At 33.0% G+C, this 20,264-nt stretch overlaps 2 protein-coding genes across 3 annotated transcripts in view; one reads left to right on the top strand and one right to left on the bottom strand.

The window, feature by feature from the left end:
- The window catches only part of LOC142349625 (uncharacterized), a 343,675-nt gene that overhangs the window by 193,966 nt on the left and 129,445 nt on the right, over positions 1-20,264 (bottom strand). The gene's annotated exons all lie outside the window — the stretch shown is intronic.
- LOC142349778 (UDP-N-acetylglucosamine transferase subunit ALG14-like) overlaps positions 1-20,264 on the top strand; it is a 163,451-nt gene that overhangs the window by 52,967 nt on the left and 90,220 nt on the right. The gene's annotated exons all lie outside the window — the stretch shown is intronic.

Raw genomic sequence — 20,264 nt, 5'->3', positions numbered from 1 at the left:
TCACATAGCCCATACAACTAGTTCTAAACCAAAAATGCCGGAAAACTGCAATATTTCACAATCCAATAAAACCTATTTTTTAAAACGATTATAGAGAAAATGCAACTTCTTCAAATAATGATAACTTTTTTTTCAAATAATCATATTCTGTCCAAATCTGTTGCAGATTCACAGTTCACATAGCCCATACAACTAGTTTTTAACCAAAAATGCTGGAAAAAAGCAATATTTCACAATACCAATAAAACCTATTTTAAAACTGATAATAGAGAAAATTGCAACTTCTTTAAGTAATGACAACTTTTTTTCAAATAATCATATTCTGTCCAAATCTTTTGCAGATTCACAGCTCACATAGACCATACAACTAGTTCTTAACCAGAAATGCCGGAAAAAAGCAATATTTTACAATACCACTAAAGCCTTATTTTAAAACTGATTATAGAGAAAATTGCAACTTCTTTAAATAATGACAACTTTTTTTCAAATAAGCACATTCTGACCAAATCTTTTGCAGATTCACAGTTCACATAGCCCATACAACTAGTTCTTAACCAAAAATGCTGGAAAAAAGCAATATTTCACAATACCACTAAAGCCTTATTTTAAAACTGATTATAGAGAAAATTGCAACTTCTTTAAATAATGACAACTTTTTTTCAAATAAACACATTCTGACCAAATCTTTTGCAGATTCACAGTTCACATAGCCCATACAACTAGTTCTTAACCAAAAATGCTGGAAAACTGCGATATTTCACAATCCAATAAAACCTATTTTTAAAAACGATTATAGAGAAAATGCAACTTCTTCAAATAATGACAACTTTTTTTTCAAATAAACCTATTCTGTCCATTTCTTTCGCACATTCACAGTTCACATAGCCCATACAACTAGTTCTAAACCAAAAATGCCGGAAAACTGCAATATTTCACAATCCAATAAAACCTATTTTTAAAAACGATTATAGAGAAAATGCAACTTCTTCAAATAATGACAACTTTTTTTTCAAATAAACCTATTCTGTCCATTTCTTTCGCACATTCACAGTTCACATAGCCCATACAACTAGTTCTAAACCAAAAATGCCGGAAAACTGCAATATTTCACAATCCAATAAAACCTATTTTTTAAAACGATTATAGAGAAAATGCAACTTCTTCAAATAATGATAACTTTTTTTCCAAATAATCATATTCTGTCCAAATCTGTTGCAGATTCACAGTTCACATAGCCCATACAACTAGTTTTTAACCAAAAATGCTGGAAAAAAGCAATATTTCACAATACCAATAAAACCTATTTTAAAACTGATAATAGAGAAAATTGCAACTTCTTTAAGTAATGACAACTTTTTTTCAAATAATCATATTCTGTCCAAATCTTTTGCAGATTCACAGCTCACATAGACCATACAACTAGTTCTTAACCAGAAATGCCGGAAAAAAGCAATATTTTACAATACCACTAAAACCTTATTTTAAAACTGATTATAGAGAAAATTGCAACTTCTTTAAATAATGACAACTTTTTTTCAAATAAACACATTCTGACCAAATCTTTTGCAGATTCACAGTTCACATAGCCCATACAACTAGTTCTTAACCAAAAATGCTGGAAAAAAGCAATATTTTACAATACCACTAAAGCCTTATTTTAAAACTGATTATAGAGAAAATTGCAACTTCTTTAAATAATGACAACTTTTTTTCAAATAAACACATTCTGACCAAATCTTTTGCAGATTCACAGTTCACATAGCCCATACAACTAGTTCTTAACCAAAAATGCTGGAAAAAAGCAATATTTCACAATACCACTAAAGCCTTATTTTAAAACTGATTATAGAGAAAATTGCAACTTCTTTAAATAATGACAACTTTTTTTCAAATAAACACATTCTGACCAAATCTTTTGCAGATTCACAGTTCACATAGCCCATACAACTAGTTCTTAACCAAAAATGCTGGAAAACTGCAATATTTCACAATCCAATAAAACCTATTTTTAAAAACGATTATAGAGAAAATGCAACTTCTTCAAATAATGACAACTTTTTTTTCAAATAAACCTATTCTGTCCATTTCTTTCGCACATTCACAGTTCACATAGCCCATACAACTAGTTCTAAACGAAAAATGCCGGAAAACTGCAATATTTCACAATCCAATAAAACCTATTTTTAAAAACGATTATAGAGAAAATGCAACTTCTTCAAATAATGACAACTTTTTTTTCAAATAAACCTATTCTGTCCATTTCTTTCGCACATTCACAGTTCACATAGCCCATACAACTAGTTCTAAACCAAAAATGCCGGAAAACTGCAATATTTCACAATCCAATAAAACCTATTTTTAAAAACGATTATAGAGAAAATGCAACTTCTTCAAATAATGACAACTTTTTTTTCAAATAAACCTATTCTGTCCATTTCTTTCGCACATTCACAGTTCACATAGCCCATACAACTAGTTCTAAACCAAAAATGCCGGAAAACTGCAATATTTCACAATCCAATAAAACCTATTTTTTAAAACGATTATAGAGAAAATGCAACTTCTTCAAATAATGATAACTTTTTTTCAAATAAACACATTCTGACCAAATCTTTTGCAGATTCACAGTTCACATAGCCCATACAACTAGTTCTTAACCAAAAATGCTGGAAAAAAGCAATATTTTACAATACCACTAAAGCCTTATTTTAAAACTGATTATAGAGAAAATTGCAACTTCTTTAAATAATGACAACTTTTTTTCAAATAAACACATTCTGACCAAATCTTTTGCAGATTCACAGTTCACATAGCCCATACAACTAGTTCTTAACCAAAAATGCTGGAAAAAAGCAATATTTCACAATACCACTAAAGCCTTATTTTAAAACTGATTATAGAGAAAATTGCAACTTCTTTAAATAATGACAACTTTTTTTCAAATAAACACATTCTGACCAAATCTTTTGCAGATTCACAGTTCACATAGCCCATACAACTAGTTCTTAACCAAAAATGCTGGAAAACTGCAATATTTCACAATCCAATAAAACCTATTTTTAAAAACGATTATAGAGAAAATGCAACTTCTTCAAATAATGACAACTTTTTTTTCAAATAAACCTATTCTGTCCATTTCTTTCGCACATTCACAGTTCACATAGCCCATACAACTAGTTCTAAACGAAAAATGCCGGAAAACTGCAATATTTCACAATCCAATAAAACCTATTTTTAAAAACGATTATAGAGAAAATGCAACTTCTTCAAATAATGACAACTTTTTTTTCAAATAAACCTATTCTGTCCATTTCTTTCGCACATTCACAGTTCACATAGCCCATACAACTAGTTCTAAACCAAAAATGCCGGAAAACTGCAATATTTCACAATCCAATAAAACCTATTTTTAAAAACGATTATAGAGAAAATGCAACTTCTTCAAATAATGACAACTTTTTTTTCAAATAAACCTATTCTGTCCATTTCTTTCGCACATTCACAGTTCACATAGCCCATACAACTAGTTCTAAACCAAAAATGCCGGAAAACTGCAATATTTCACAATCCAATAAAACCTATTTTTTAAAACGATTATAGAGAAAATGCAACTTCTTCAAATAATGATAACTTTTTTTTCAAATAAACTTATTCTGTCCATTTCTTTTGCAGATTCACAGTTCACATAGTCCATACAAATGGTTCTAAGCCAAAATAGTCCGAAAACTGCAATATTTCACAATACAATAAAACCTATTTTAAATCTGATTATAATTATAGAGAAAATGCAACTTCTTCAAATAATGACAACTTTTTTTTCAAATAAACTTATTCTGTCCATTTCTTTTGAAGATTCACAGTTCACATAGCCCATACAACTAGTTCTTAACCAAAAATGCTGGAAAAAAGCAATATTTCACAATACCAATAAACCCATTTTAAAACTGATTATAGAGAAAATTGCAACTTCTTTAAGTAATGACAACTTTTTTTTCAAATACTCATATTCTGTCCAAATCTGTTGCAGATTCACAGTTCACATAGCCCATACAACTAGTTTTTAACCAAAAATGCTGGAAAAAAGCAATATTTCACAATACCAATAAAACCTATTTTAAAACTGATAATAGAGAAAATTGCAACTTCTTTAAGTAATGACAACTTTTTTTCAAATAATCATATTCTGTCCAAATCTTTTGCAGATTCACAGTTCACATAGACCATACAACTAGTTCTTAACCAAAAATGCTGGAAAAAAGCAATATTTTACAATACCACTAAAACCTTATTTTAAAACTGATTATAGAGAAAATTGCAACTTCTTTAAATAATGACAACTTTTTTTCAAATAAACACATTCTGACCAAATCTTTTGCAGATTCAGTTCACATAGCCCATACAACTAGTTCTTAACCAAAAATGCTGGAAAAAAGCAATATTTTACAATACCACTAAAGCCTTATTTTAAAACTGATTATAGAGAAAATTGCAACTTCTTTAAATAATGACAACTTTTTTTCAAATAAGCACATTCTGACCAAATCTTTTGCAGATTCACAGTTCACATAGCCCATACAACTAGTTCTTAACCAAAAATGCTGGAAAAAAGCAATATTTCACAATACCACTAAAGCCTTATTTTAAAACTGATTATAGAGAAAATTGCAACTTCTTTAAATAATGACAACTTTTTTTCAAATAAACACATTCTGACCAAATCTTTTGCAGATTCACAGTTCACATAGCCCATACAACTAGTTCTTAACCAAAAATGCTGGAAAAAAGCAACATTTTACAATACCACTAAAGCCTTATTTTAAAACTGATTATAGAGAAAATTGCAACTTCTTTAAATAATGACAACTTTTTTTCAAATAAACACATTCTGACCAAATCTTTTGCAGATTCACAGTTCACATAGCCCATACAACTGGTTCTTAACCAAAAATGCTGGAAAAAAGCAATATTTCACAATACCACTAAAGCCTTATTTTAAAACTGATAGAGAAAACTGATAGAGAAAATTGCAACTTCTTTAAATAACGACAACTTTTTTTCAAATAAACACATTCTGACCAAATCTTTTGCAGATTCACAGTTCACATAGCCCATACAACTAGTTCTTAACCAAAAATGCTGGAAAAAAGCAATATTTTAAAATACCACTAAAACCTTATTTTAAAACTGATTATAGAGAAAATTGCAACTTCTTTAAATAATGACAACTTTTTTTCAAATAAACACATTCTGACCAAATCTTTTGCAGATTCACAGTTCACATAGCCCATACAACTAGTTCTTAACCAAAAATGCTGGAAAAAAGCAATATTTTACAATACCACTAAAGCCTTATTTTAAAACTGATTATAGAGAAAATTGCAACTTCTTTAAATAATGACAACTTTTTTTTTCAAATAAACACATTCTGACCAAATCTTTTGCAGATTCACAGTTCACATAGCCCATACAACTGGTTCTTAACCAAAAATGCTGGAAAAAAGCAATATTTCACAATACCACTAAAGCCTTATTTTAAAACTGATAGAGAAAACTGATAGAGAAAATTGCAACTTCTTTAAATAACGACAACTTTTTTTCAAATAAACACATTCTGACCAAATCTTTTGCAGATTCACAGTTCACATAGCCCATACAACTAGTTCTTAACCAAAAATGCTGGAAAAAAGCAATATTTTAAAATACCACTAAAACCTTATTTTAAAACTGATTATAGAGAAAATTGCAACTTCTTTAAATAATGACAACTTTTTTTCAAATAAACACATTCTGACCAAATCTTTTGCAGATTCACAGTTCACATAGCCCATACAACTAGTTCTTAACCAAAAATGCTGGAAAAAAGCAATATTTTACAATACCACTAAAGCCTTATTTTAAAACTGATTATAGAGAAAATTGCAACTTCTTTAAATAATGACAACTTTTTTTTTCAAATAAACACATTCTGACCAAATCTTTTGCAGATTCACAGTTCACATAGCCCATACAACTGGTTCTTAACCAAAAATGCTGGAAAAAAGCAATATTTCACAATACCACTAAAGCCTTATTTTAAAACTGATAGAGAAAACTGATAGAGAAAATTGCAACTTCTTTAAATAACGACAACTTTTTTTCAAATAAACACATTCTGACCAAATCTTTTGCAGATTCACAGTTCACATAGCCCATACAACTAGTTCTTAACCAAAAATGCTGGAAAAAAGCAATATTTTAAAATACCACTAAAACCTTATTTTAAAACTGATTATAGAGAAAATTGCAACTTCTTTAAATAATGACAACTTTTTTTCAAATAAACACATTCTGACCAAATCTTTTGCAGATTCACAGTTCACATAGCCCATGCAACTAGTTCTTAACCAAAAATGCTGGAAACAAACAATATTTCACAATACCACTAAAGCCTTATTTTAAAACTGATAGAGAAAACTGATAGAGAAAATTGCAACTTCTTTAAATAATGACAACTTTTTTGCAAATAAACACATTCTGACCAAATCTTTTGCAGATTCACAGTTCACATAGCCCATAAAACTAGTTCTTAACCAAAACTGCTGGATAAAAGCAATATTTCACAATACCATTAAAGCCTTATTTTAAAACTGATTATAGAGAAAATTGCACCTTCTTTAAATAATGACAACTTTGTTTCAAATAAACCTATTCTGTCCATTTCTTTTGCAGAAACACAGTTCACATAGTCCATACAAATGGTTCTAAGCCAAAAAAGTCCGAAAACTGCAATATTTCACAATACAATAAAACCTATTTTAAAACTGATTATAATTATAGAGAAAATTGTAACTTCTTTAAATAATGACAACTTTTTTTTTCAAATAAACTTATTCTGTCCATTTCGTTTGCAGATTCACAGTTCACATAGTCCATACCAATGGTTCTAAGCCAAAAAAGTCCGAAAACTGCAATATTTCACAATACAATAAAACCTATTTTAAAACTGATTATAATTATAGAGAAAATTGCAACTTCTTTAAATAATGACAACTATTTTTTTCAAATAAACGTATTCTGTCCATTTCTTCTGCAGATTCAAAGTTCACATAGCCCATACAACTGGTTCTAAACCAAAAATGCGGGGAAAAAAGCAATGTTTTACAGTACCAATAAAACCTATTTTAAAACTGATTATAGAGAAAATGGCAACTTCTTTAAATAATGTTAACTTTTTTCAAATAAACACATTTTGACCACATCTTTTGCAGATTGACAGTCCACATAGCCCATACAACTGGCTTAAAATCAAAAACGCCGGAAAACTGCAATATTTCACGGTACCAATAAAACCTTTTTTTTAAAATGATTATAGACAAAATGCAACTTCTTTAAATAATGACAACTTTTTTCAAATAAACGTATTCTGGGCATTTCTTTTGCAGATTCACAGTTCACATCGTCCATACAACTAGTTCTAAACCAAAAATGCCGGAAACTAGCACTATATCACAATACTAATAAAACCTATTTTAAAACTGATTATAGAGAAAATTGCAACTTCTTTAAATAATGTTAACTTTTTTTCAAATAAACACATTTTGACCAAATCTTTTGCAGATTCACAGTCCACATAGCCCATACAACTGGCTTAAATTCAAAAACGCCGAAAAACTGCAATATTTCACGGTACCAATAAAACCTTTTTTTTTAAATGATTATAGACAAAATGCAACTTCTTTAAATAATGACAACTTTTTTTCAAATAAACGTATTATGGGCATTTCCTTTGCAGATTCACAGTTCACATAGTCCATACAACTAGTTGTAAACCAAAAATGCCGGAAAACTGCAATATTTCACAATCCAATAAAACCTATTTTTAAAAACGATTATAGAGAAAATTGCAACTTCTTTAAATAATGACAACTTTTTTTCAAATAAACTTATTCTGTCCATTTCTTTTGCAGATTCACAGTTCACATAGTCGATACAAATGGTTCTAAGCCAAAACTGCCGGAAAAAAGCAATATTTCACAATACCACAGACTTTTATAGAGAAAATTGCAACTTCTTTAAATAAATACAACTTTTTTTTCAAATATACTTATTCTGTCCATTTCTTTTGCAGATTCACAGTTCACATAGTCGATACAAATGGTTCTAAGCCAAAACTGCCGGAAAAAAGCAATATTTCACAATACCACAGACTTATTTTAAAACTGATTATAGAAAAAATTGCAACTTCTTTAAATAAAGACAACTTTTTTTTCAAATAAACGTATTCTGGCCATTTCTTATGCAGCTTCACAGTTCACACACCATGTGCGTTGGGCTTGGTCTGATCAGAAGTCACTTATAAAATACTATTTTTACATGGGTTAATAAAAGTCCATTAATGCTACCAAGAAAATGCAGGGGTCTCCCGCGCTGTAACTCGGCAGCATTACTGCATACATGCAAGTACATAAAAAGTCACGAAAACTGACCTTTTCCAGAAGATCGTAGTCGAAGATCTCAATAGAATCTGACCGATAATAAGAGGGTCTTTCACTAATACGGGGAATTTTGAAGCCCTTTAACGAATCAGCCATAACTAAATGCCTATCTGAAAAGGATATCAATTATCAGTTTATGAAGTCATGCCATTAATCCCAAAACGTCCGCACAGCAACTACATCCCCAACATGAGATGCACAAAAGCCCAGCGGGGGGGAAACCGACTAACCGGCGTCTCAACGGGACTGGGGGGTGCACCTCATGGGGCGAAACGCCCTCACCTTAGAATAATAGTAATATATAATTATAACTATAACAATACAATAAGAATAACAAAATAACGACGTCATGGACTAAAACAACCAGTTAAAAGAGCCCAGGTTTTTGTCAAGGTGTCAACGGTGTCAAAACCGCTGGTGTCAACGGTGTCAAAACCGCTGGTGTCAACCGCTTCTGGGGCTAAAATCGAGGGAAGTTTACTGGCCAATTTCTCGAAAACGGCTGAACAAAAATAAACCTCCTTAGTACAGTTTGTATAACTGCTTGAGATACGCATCAAAATAAAAGATGAGCCCAATCGGTGCACTCTTCGAGCAGTTATAGCACAAAATAGGTACCGTACCAAATCACCTTAGCAGACAGGTACACCACTTTCAGAGCTAAAATTGACCTTCTGAAATACGGAAAATGCCCTATAAAACATATATGAGGAGAATCCTCATTATCAGGGGAGTCTAAAGAACCAATTCGCGGGGCTAGATTCGCCTTTTTTGTTGGTCTCACATGTACATACCCGAAAAGTACCGGACACGAATTGGTGAAAATGGGGGTATGTGTCCTGGCCAATTTCTCAAAAACGGCTGAAAGAAACAAAACGCCATTTACAGGGATTCATGTACGGCTCAAGCTGTGTTCAAATCAACAAACAAATCAAAAATCGGTTCACTCTACGAGGAGATATTTCAACAAAGGTACCGTACCAAATGACCAATGAAGCAGAGTACTCCTGCTGCAGAGCCAAAATTGAACATCTAAACCTGCGAAACGCTATATAAAGTATACATATTCAGAATCTACGTTAGACGGGCTATTCAAAACAGTATAATTTATACCAGAAGTGACGAAATTCATAGTGACCCGACCCGGACCCAGTCCTGTCAAACGCTTCAAGAGGTAAAATCAAGGGCAAATTTACTGGCCAATTTCTCTAAAATGGCCAAACAACAATAAACCCCCTTATTACAGTTGGTAGCACTGCTTGAAATACGCATCATATCAAAAAATGAGCACAATCGGTAGATTCTTCGAGGAGTTATAGCAATTAGAAGGTACCGTACCAAATGACCAAAAAGCGAGGTGACCTGACTGCAGAGCTAAAATTGACTGTCTCAATTCCGGAAAATGCTATGGAAAATATATATGGGGATACTCCCCACTAACTGAGGATTCTAAAACACTAACATTTGTTGGGTAAATCCCGTTTTTTGTTGTACCGAAATTTGGGTCACCCAGAGTAGCCCAAAAATTCGACTTTTTTCAAATTTAATCATTAATAACTTTTTGATCAGGCCGATTTGAGAAACCAACCACACAGTGCAAGCAAGAGGGGTTCAATGTCAAAAAAATGCGACCACTCCCGTTTAATTTGGTTCAGTACTTTAGAAGATATTAACAAAATACTATTTCTATACCCCATTTTTTGGGCTAAAATCGAAGCCCAAGATCTCCGGAACCGACGTAAAACAACGTGAAACAGCGCTCCCGGCGTGTTTGTGTGTGTAATTCTGGTCCACTTCGAAGTTCTAGATCACGGCAAACCTTCATGGTGAGGTGGGAAAAAATTTCCCACCTCTCCATGAAGGCTATGATGTTTTGTGTGTTTTGACATGAAACAACATCCACAGATTTTTGATGAAATCGTGAAAAAAGAAAAATTGTTGAGTTAACCCAAATAATTGATACAATTAGCTTCAAAAACTTAAATAATGTCTAGAAAACACAAAATGCACGCCGAAAACCTTGTTCAATTGCACAAAACACCACTCAGCCATAAAATTTGAGAAAAGATTTGTTTTTCTGCATTCATCATTGAAAAACAGTACTAAAGAACATTTTCAGGACTGTAAACTATATAGAAAATATATATGCGGATAACCACCAATATCTGAGGAATCTAACGAACCTATATATGTAGGGTTACTGGGTATTTTGGGGTACCGAATTTAGATTGGGCCAACATGACCCAAAAATTTCGACATTTTGAAGATTTGAAAAAAAAACATTTTCAACCCTCTGGCTACAAAGACCATGAACAGGAAAACCAAGAACAGTTTATTGTCAACAAATTGCGACCATGTTCCTTCAATTTGCTCAAGTACTTAAAAAAATAAAAGAAAGACTGATTTAAACTCGAGAGTAGCCCGAAAAATCGACTTTTTTCAGATTTAATCATTAATAACTTTTTGATCAGGCCGATTTGAGAAACCAACTACACAGTGCAAGCAAGAGGGGTTCAATGTCAACAAAATGCGACCACCCCGTTTAATTTGGTTCAGTACTTTAGGAGATATTAACAAAATACTTTTCTATATCCCATTTTTTGGGCCATCAGCGAAGCCCAAAATCTCGGGAATCGACGTAAGACAACGTGAAACAGCGTTCCGGGCGTACTTGTGGGTGTGATTCTAGTCGACTTCGACATTCTGGGTCACGGAAAAACTTCATGGTGAGGTGGGAAAAAATTTCCCACCTCGCCATGAAGGGTATGATGTTTTGTGTGTTTTGACATGAAACAACATCCACAGAAATCTGATGAAATCGTGAAAAAAGAAAAATTGATGAGTTAACCCAATTATTTGATACAATTAGCTTCAAAAATTTAAATCATGTCTAGAAAACACAAAATGCACGCCGAAAAATTTGTTCAATTGCACAAAACACCACTCAGCCATAAAATGTGAGAAAAGATTTTCTGCATTCATCATTGAAAAACAGTTCTAAAGAACATTTTCAGGACTGTAATTTATATAGAAAATATATATGCGGATAACCACCAATATCTGAGGAATCTAACGAACCTATATATGTAGGGTTACTGGGTATTTTGGGGTACCGAATTTAGATTGGGCCAACATGACCCAAAAATTTCGAATTTTTGAAGATTTGAAAAAAAACATTTTAAACCTTCTGGCTACAAAGACCATGTACTGGAAAACGAAGAACAGTTTAGTGTCAACAAAGTGCGACCATGTTCCTTTAATTTGGTCCAGTACTTAAAAAAATAAAAGAAAAAGATTGATTTAAACTCCAATTTTTATGCTACAAGCGAAGCCCCAAATCAACAAAGCTGACGTGAAACAACGGGAAACAACGTTGTTAGTAAGTTTTTGGATGTATTTTGGGTGTCAATTTAGCTTTCTGGGTAACATCCAACCTTATTGAAGAGGTGGGGAAAAATTCCCACCTCACCATGAAGGCTAAGCTGTTTTGTACAGTTTGGCAAAAAATGACACTCTTCAAACTTTGATGAAATCGTCAAAAAGAAAAAATTGGCGACCAATTTTTAAACACGGGAATGGTTAGCTAACGGGAACGAGCTCTTTTGAGAGCGGAAACCACTAATTGCACAACAAAATCTAGGTCGAATGCGCCAAACGCTAATTTTTGTACCAAGGTTATTAAAAAACGATTTTTTTGCAGTTAACCGTTAAAAAAATTATGTACAAGAATAAATTAAGCTAACAAATGGCTAGTACAATTTATAAGAGTTGTTTATCAACAAAACAAAACTAATATTGTGTTATTGAAAACTTCTCTATTGCAACTGCAACTTCTTTAAATAATGACAAAATTGATAATTTTTTTCAAATAAATGTTTTCTGACATTTAATTTTGCAGATTCACAGTTGACAATGCCCACACAACAGGTTCTAAGCCATAAAACGCAAAAGGAAGCAATATTTCCCAATTTAAATAAAACCTAATTTTAAAAATGATCGGAATAAGGAGAAAATTGCAACTTCTTTAAATAATGACAACTTTTTTTCAAATAACGTATTCTGGCCTCTTCTTTCATAGATTCACAGTTCACATAGCCCACACAACAGGTTCTAAGCCATAAAACGCGAAAGAAAGCAATATTTCCCAATTTAATAAAACCTAATTTTAAAAATGATTGGATTAAGGAGAAATTTGCAACTTCTTTAAATAATGACAACTTTTTTTCAAATAAACGTATTCTGGCCCCTTCTTTTACAGATTCACAGTTCACATAGCCCACACAACTGGTTCTAAACCAAAACAAAAAGAGAAAACTGCAATATTTCACAGTACCAATAAAACCTATTTTAAACTGATTATACAGAAATATGCAACTTTTTTAAATAATGACAATTTTTTTTTCAAATAATCGAATTCTGGCCATTTTTTTTTGCAGATTCAAAGTTCAAATAGCCCATATAACTGGATTTAAAACCTAAAAAGCCTAAAAATTGAAAAATTTCACAAAACCAATAAAACATTTTTGTTTAAAAATTACGAGTAAAACCTATTTTTAAAAATGTTTATAGACAAAATGCATTTTTTAATTAATGACAACTTTTTTCGAATAAACTTAATCTGGGCCTTTTTTTGCAAATTCACAGCTTACATAGCGCATAAAACTGGCTTTAAACCTTAAATGCCTGAAAACTGTAATATTTCACAGTACCAATAACACCTATTTTAAAACCGATTATAGAGAAAATTGCAACTTCTTTAAATAATGTCAGCTTTTTTTCAAATAAACGTATTCTGTCCATTTCTTTTGCAGATTCACAGTTCACATAGCTCATACAACGAGTTCTAAACCGAAAATGCCGGAAAACTGCATTATTCCACAATCCAATAAAACCTATTTTGAAAACGATTATAATTATAGAGAAAATTGCAACTTCTTTAAATAATGACAAACTTTTTTTTCAAATAAACCTATTCTGTCCATTTCTTTCGCACATTCACAGTTCACATAGCCCGTACAACTGGTTTTAAATCAAAAATGCCGGAAAACTGCAACATTTCACAATACCACTAAAGCCATATTTTAAAAGTGATTATAGAGAAAATTGCAACTTCTTTAAAAAATGACAACAGTGTTGTCAAAAGTTTCTGACTTTCATTTTGATCCAGAGCTAATTCAAAAACGCATTCTGAATTTTCTTCTGATTCAGAACTAATTCAGAATTGCACTCTGAATTTTCTTCTGATTCAGAGAAATTCAGAGGACATAGATTCTGAATTTTGCTCTGATTCAGAGAAGTTTCAGAATCAATACAGAAACTATTCTGAAAACGTTCTGAATCAGTACTGAAAGTTAAATTTATTCTGAAAATGATCTGATTCAGTTCTGATGCTGACTGAATGGAAGGTACGGGTAATGTCTTGGTTTTTTACAATTAATTCAATCAAGTTGTGATGCCATCTTTTCAATTTCAGTTGCTTAATATTTAGTTGCTGATGTTGCGAATTATGGCTTTTGCAACTTTGACTCGTTTTGCTATACTTGACAAATTTTATTTCATCACCTTTAGTTTGAGTCACGATATAGTGGGCTTCTTTGTTTGTGTATTCGAGATAAGAAATCTTTTGAGGGGTTTTGGTTGTTGAAAAATATTGGCAAACTTTGTGAGGTTTTTTTTCGGGTTTGCTTTTTATATATTGTAATTGTTTGTTGTTTCTGGAATGTGAAATAGAAATAGATTCAAAGGGGAATTGTTTTAAGTGGAGTCTGCTGAAAAGGTTTTTGTTGTCTGTATGTGAAAAAAATACGTGTAACGTACTTGAAGTTTTGAAATAATTAAAAGATTCTTTGCTCTATATGGTTCAATTGTATTTCTGGATAGATTCTGAATAAAAGATCACTCCAGATAAGAAGCATTACTGTAGATGTCGGACTCATTCAAGATAGATATTTTGGAAGGGAATATTTCATTATAAATTACATGAGATTTTTGAACTATTAATTTCATTTAAGGGGTTTTAATTTTCCTTTGCTTTTTCTTTTGTATCTAGGTAGAATGTCCTTGTAAAGCAAAATATAATTGTGATTTTGAACGGACGCTTTCTGACTATTTTGAGCCAGTGACGTAAGTTAGTGTGGTAAGCTATCTACTTCGGGCCTTCTGCGGAATTCTTCCGGTGGTTTTAAGATGTGTGCGCATTTTCGTCTTTATCTTGTCAATGAGAGAGAATTCAAATTAGAGTAGTGATTTGAGTCACACTAAAGTATTAGAGTATCAAATTTTTGGTTTTTGAGAGAGAAATTGTGACGTGCGGCATTTTAACTTCTTTCACTGTTTTTGCGCATTTTTGCCAAAAAACAGTGATGTTCATATGTCTGCTTTAATCATTCTCAGACTCATTGAATCTCCTATCGCTCGTTAACTTTATTGAGAAGTCCCAATGTTTTTCTAATGGGACAGTTTTGCTTCAGTTTAATTTTCTGTTGATACCTGAAGTTTTTTTTACTTGACACTTCGTTTTGAAATATTAACTCATTTTTAATTTTACCGTTCCAATTGTTTTTTGTCGTCTGATAACTTAAACCCAATAAGGGTTTTAATATCCCATTGGATATTTAGTTATGCATTGAAGAACATATTTAATGTTTTTAGTTAATAGCTAATGGTTTTTATTTTTGGCAATGTTTTTCATCAGTTAATTGGTTTTGAGTTTCGTCCGTAGTTGATTTCGTCGCTGTTTTCGTTTTCTTGGCATTTAGTTATCTTAATGACGGCTCCCATTGAGCTTTCAATTGCTCTCAAACGAAGTTCGCAGCAATTATATTAGTCCTGCGTTTGTTTTTAATGCAATTATCCTCTTACCGATTTTTCGTCTGACGCTTTCAATTTTCGTCCTTAAAAACGGTATAAACAGCTCAAGTCCAGAGGACATTAAGTGACTGAGCAGCTCTCTTAGAGCCTCAAGCATTACTAGTCTGGAGTTTGACCCTTCGCCCTCCCTTATCCCACCACGCCTCCTCGCCCCGGCCTTTCTCCTCCACTTGACGATTTGGACACCTCTTCCAGCTCCTCACCCCTAATGCTTGCATCCATAAGCCACAGCTGGCTAATACCCAAGCCAACCGCTCGACCACGTTTGAGAGCAATTATCTCAACGTTAGTCCTTCATGTTTTTTTCGGGTAAAAATGAAACCGTTTCATTTGTTCATTTTGTTGAATTTTTAGAACTTGGCACTCGCAAATATAAAAAATTTGATTTTGAACGGATTTGTTTTGTCTTTTGTTTTGTCTGTTAGTCTCAATAGTTACAGTTACAGTTTCCATCAGTCCTCTATTGAAACAAAATTTAATCCATTTTTCAGCTAATCGTTTTTTGCTTAGATACTATTTGTATCGAACACGTTGCTGTGATTGTTAAATATTTCATTCATTTGTTGGTATTTTTGTTACTCTCTAGCTTACCCCCTGTGCACCTATCCACCCCTGCCTACATCCCACATCTACCTAACCCTCAACACCACCTACCTACCCCCACCAAACCCTACCCCTACCATTTTAAGCCCCCCCCCCCCCCCCCGGACTGAAGCGGGCTGCAATAAATCGACTAGAGCTCCCCCTAGTCGCTTGAGAGCAATTCTTCCGACGTTACTCGATTGTTTTCCATTGTTTGGATTATAGTTCAAGACGTATCCTGCTTTTTTACAATTCAAAGAAGCTGAATTGTATTAGGAGCTGTTGTTTTTACGACTCGAAGAGGAGTTTTCGTGGATCGTCTTCTATCAATAAACTTTTTTTCAAAACAGGATGTAAAAGTCGATTTCACACATGAAAACTATGTGTTTAGGTCAAACGGCTGAGCGATTTGAAGAGCTGAGAACAGTATTTTTTGATCATACCGCTTATAGATAAAAATAAGTGCTTGAAAACATTTTAAAAAAGTGGCTAAGCGAGCAATTTTTTTTGGTCTTACGCGGCTTTTTCGAGGCATTTTTTAAAAAGTTTTTACTCTGCGTTTTCTACCTCTAATGTGGTTTTGCCATGCTATCTATTAAATATACATTTGGGAGTCCTTTTTTTCACCTCAATCATAAATTAGACTTTTAGATGCTATCTGGTGTAGTCTTTTGAGTGAAATTTTTCTGTATGTTGGTTTAGGTGACCTTTGATTTGATTGATATTACTTTGAGTTCGTTTTAGGCGTAGTAATTTGGCTAAATTTAATCATTTTATGTGATTATTACTATTAATGAAGTTTTTTTGCCTAATTTTTCGGCTTTTCTGCTTTTCAGAATAGTTTTTTTTATCTTTTATTCCGAGTTGTCTCGAGAAAATTGTCACTAAATGAACAAAATTTAAGGATAGATTGGCAACGTTTTTAGAATATAAATAATCAATTCTGCAGTTTTTTGTAGTGTTCCTTTTTTGCCCATGTTTCCAGTGTTTTACAGTACGCGTGGGTGGCGCGTTTCTTAGGGTGTGTTGAAAAGAAATTGCTGACACTTTGCAATTTTTTGAGAGAATTTCAGAAGTTTACAGATTTTTATATTTTGCTCTTAATTTTCATTTCACTCGTTATTTCTGGTTTTTCGAGTTATTTCTGGTTTTCGAGTATCATTTGTAATGTTTTTGTATCATATGCAGTCTTTTATCAAACATAAACGAAGCATATTAGACAATCTAGTTTAAAAATTGGTTGTGGAGTTGCAACTTGTAATAAATTTCCAAAAATTTTTTCTACTTTTCCCTTCTAATTTGTTTCCTTCGTTTGTTTTTCAAATTAAATGGTACAGGAAGTAAATAGTTTTGTTATTTTAGTTAGTGCTTTCAACGTTGTAAGATAAGTCTTCTTTTCAGCTAGTTCTTGGGAGAAAAAGCGAGTAGTGTTGGGGCTTAAATTTTTGAATCACGTGCGGCACTTTAGTTTCTGTTTTAACGGTTTTTTCAGGTTTTTTGATCGTTTTTCTGTTGTAAATGCTTTTTTTGCTTCAGTTCGTAGTTATTACTACTATTTTTTTTGTTTTTTCAAATATTTTTCTTTGAATTGTAGTTCAGGCCTTGTACTGCTATGCTTTTTGTTACGACCATATAATATCACGCTACCTTCAGTTTTACTTTTGAATTATTCATTTAGTCTTACGAATTCTACTGAATTGCGTGCGTGACGCTGTTTTTTGATCTGAGTCACTTTTTTGTCCGTTCGCGTGAATAGTTGTTTGACCATACGTGACTAACTCAATCTCAAAATGAACTTTCTCTGTCAATCTGATTTTTGCTAACTTTGGTTGAAGGAGATAAGGCTATCTAAGTGTATATCACTGTAAATAAAGGTTATTTGAGGGCAGCTAATATATACAACGCTTCAATTTTCAATTTCTTCTTAAACGACATATCTGCAGAAGTTTATTTTTGGTCTTATTTTTCCAATGACTTAGAGGCCGAAGGTCTGCGAAGCTATCGCAGACTTTTTCTGACAATCTGCCAGCCGTGTTATATAATTTTTTAATGCGATTTTTCGCTTGACCGATTTTTCGTCAGTTCTCAGGTTGAAGACCCCTCCACCGTTGAACCCCCCCTCCACTTTTGCCCCCACTCCCCCGCGCTGTTAACCCCAACCCCACTGTTGCCTCCACCATCAGCCCTCGGTTCACCCCCCCCCCCCCCCCCCCTCCCGTTTCTAGCCACTGACGAACAACCGCTCGCTATACTATTTTGCACAATTTTTTCAAGGTTTTTTAAAATTTTTGACATTTTGATTTTTATTAGACCTAGCCAAGGATCCTCCTATAGGTTTTAATAATAGGTTACTGCAATGCTTCTAGTGGTAACGGAATGCCTCCAACATTTTCGCATTTTTTTTGACAAAACGTGCATTTTCAAATTTTTGACATTTATTTTTCCTTCTTCAGGTCTTTCCTGACCCAGGGGCCAAAAACCTCCTAAGGGGTTTGATAATAAGTTACCGACAAAATTTTATTGGCCATGGAATAGTTTTTCAACTTCTTAATGTCAAAATTTTGGCATTTTTTTTAATAAAACTTGCTTTTTTTGTCGTTTAATAGGTTTTTTCAGCCTCAAGAGCGAAGGAACCTCCAATAGGGTTTGAAAATAGGTTATTGTATAATTTCTAGATGTAATGGAATGTCTTGCAGGATTTTAACATCACGAATTTTAGCATTTTTTGACAATTTTTGCCATTTTTTTTTTAAATTTTTTGACATTTATAGTCATTTTTCAGGTTTTTTGAGCCGCAAGGATCAGAAAACCTCCGTTAGGGTTTGATAATAAGTTATTGGAATTTTTTGTTGGTCATGGATTAATTTTCAGCTTTTTGATATCAGAAGGTTTAGCGACTTTTTTAAAATAAAACTTGCAATTTTGTTCAAGTTTTAGAAATTTTTTAGGTTTCCCTAGCCTCAAGAGACACGGAACTTCCTCTAGGTTGTGATAATATGTTATATGCAATTTCTTCATGTTTTTGTATTTTTTCCGGCACCAGGGACCCTGAGACCTCCTCCAAGGTTTGATAATAAGCGGCTGCATAGTTTCTAGAGTTTATGGAATGGTGATCATATTTTTTAAGAATCCAGTTTTAGTATTTTTTGGATACAATTTAAATTTTATTTTCAAATTTTTGGAAAATGTTCCAAGTGTATGGATCTTTAATAGCCATTGAAACTTTCAGGCTTGAAACACGGAAGCTGGATAGTCTCTTGAAACAATGAAATGGTTCTTAAGATATTAGCATCTTGAATTTTAGCAAGATTTTGTTAAAATTTGCAATTTTTTCGAAATTTTTTGTCAAACATTTTTTGTCCTTTTCTGAGTTTAACGATCCTTAATGACCGACGAAACTTTTTATTTCTTGGAGATGGGTTACTTGACAGAACTTTGGAGACAAAAAATGGTTCTGAAGTTTTTTTGCTGCGAAGTTGAAAACTTTTGTTTTTAATTTCGCCTTTTTCAGTTTTTTCTATTTGGTTTATTTACTGATGAGGCTAGAGAACTAGAAATTGGAGAGCCGAATACCATCATGCAAATTATTCCTATCTCTTTCTCTCTGTCGGTTAGGGTTTCTTTCCTTCTCTTTCTCGTTCACGTTTTATCCCTCTCACTCTATCTCTCTCTCTCTATCTCTCTCTCTCTCTCTCTCTCTCTCTCTCTCTCTCTCTCTCTCTCTCTCTCTCTCTCTCTCTCTCTCTCTCTCTCTCTCTCTCTTGTGGCGTAATGTCATCATCTCTGATCCTCATTAGCAATGAGTTATAGTAGAAATATTTTTCATCGTAAATGACTTAACAGGCATTTTTAGGAAATCATTGTTAATTGCTCTCAAAAGAAAAAGCAATTTGTAGCAAATTTATTAATCCTGTTTGTCTCTTATGCAATTTTTTGCTTGGCCGAATTTTGTCTGACCCATTTGACTTTCGTCTTCAGAAACGGGATCAAGAGGTAGCGCTCGATTTGTATAAAGTGCTCTTAGAGCCGTTCAGCCCACTAGTATTCAAATATGCGATTAACAGAAACTCTTAATAACAGACTTACACTTATGGTGTGAAGGGCGGTTCTTAGAAATTGATCTCACACCTCCACCCACCCACCGCCCCCACATTAGTCCCCTCAATCCTTTTTTGCACCACTGCTTCGGTGCACCCCCGCTGCGCTCACCTTACGCGCCCTCAATTAATCTAAAGCTAGCCTCACTAAACCGTGTCTTGCTACTGACGAAGCCAACCGCTCGCCGGTCGTCTGAGAGCAATTCGCCCGACGTTAGTCGGTTATGTTTCCCTTTGATGT

This window comes from Convolutriloba macropyga, chromosome 11 (assembly GCF_964194025.1).
Source record: "Convolutriloba macropyga chromosome 11, txConMacr16.3, whole genome shotgun sequence".
Classification (NCBI taxonomy): domain Eukaryota; kingdom Metazoa; phylum Xenacoelomorpha; order Acoela; family Convolutidae; genus Convolutriloba; species Convolutriloba macropyga.
The sequence above is the reverse complement of the archived record's forward strand: the minus strand, read 5'-3'. Positions and strand labels throughout refer to the sequence as shown.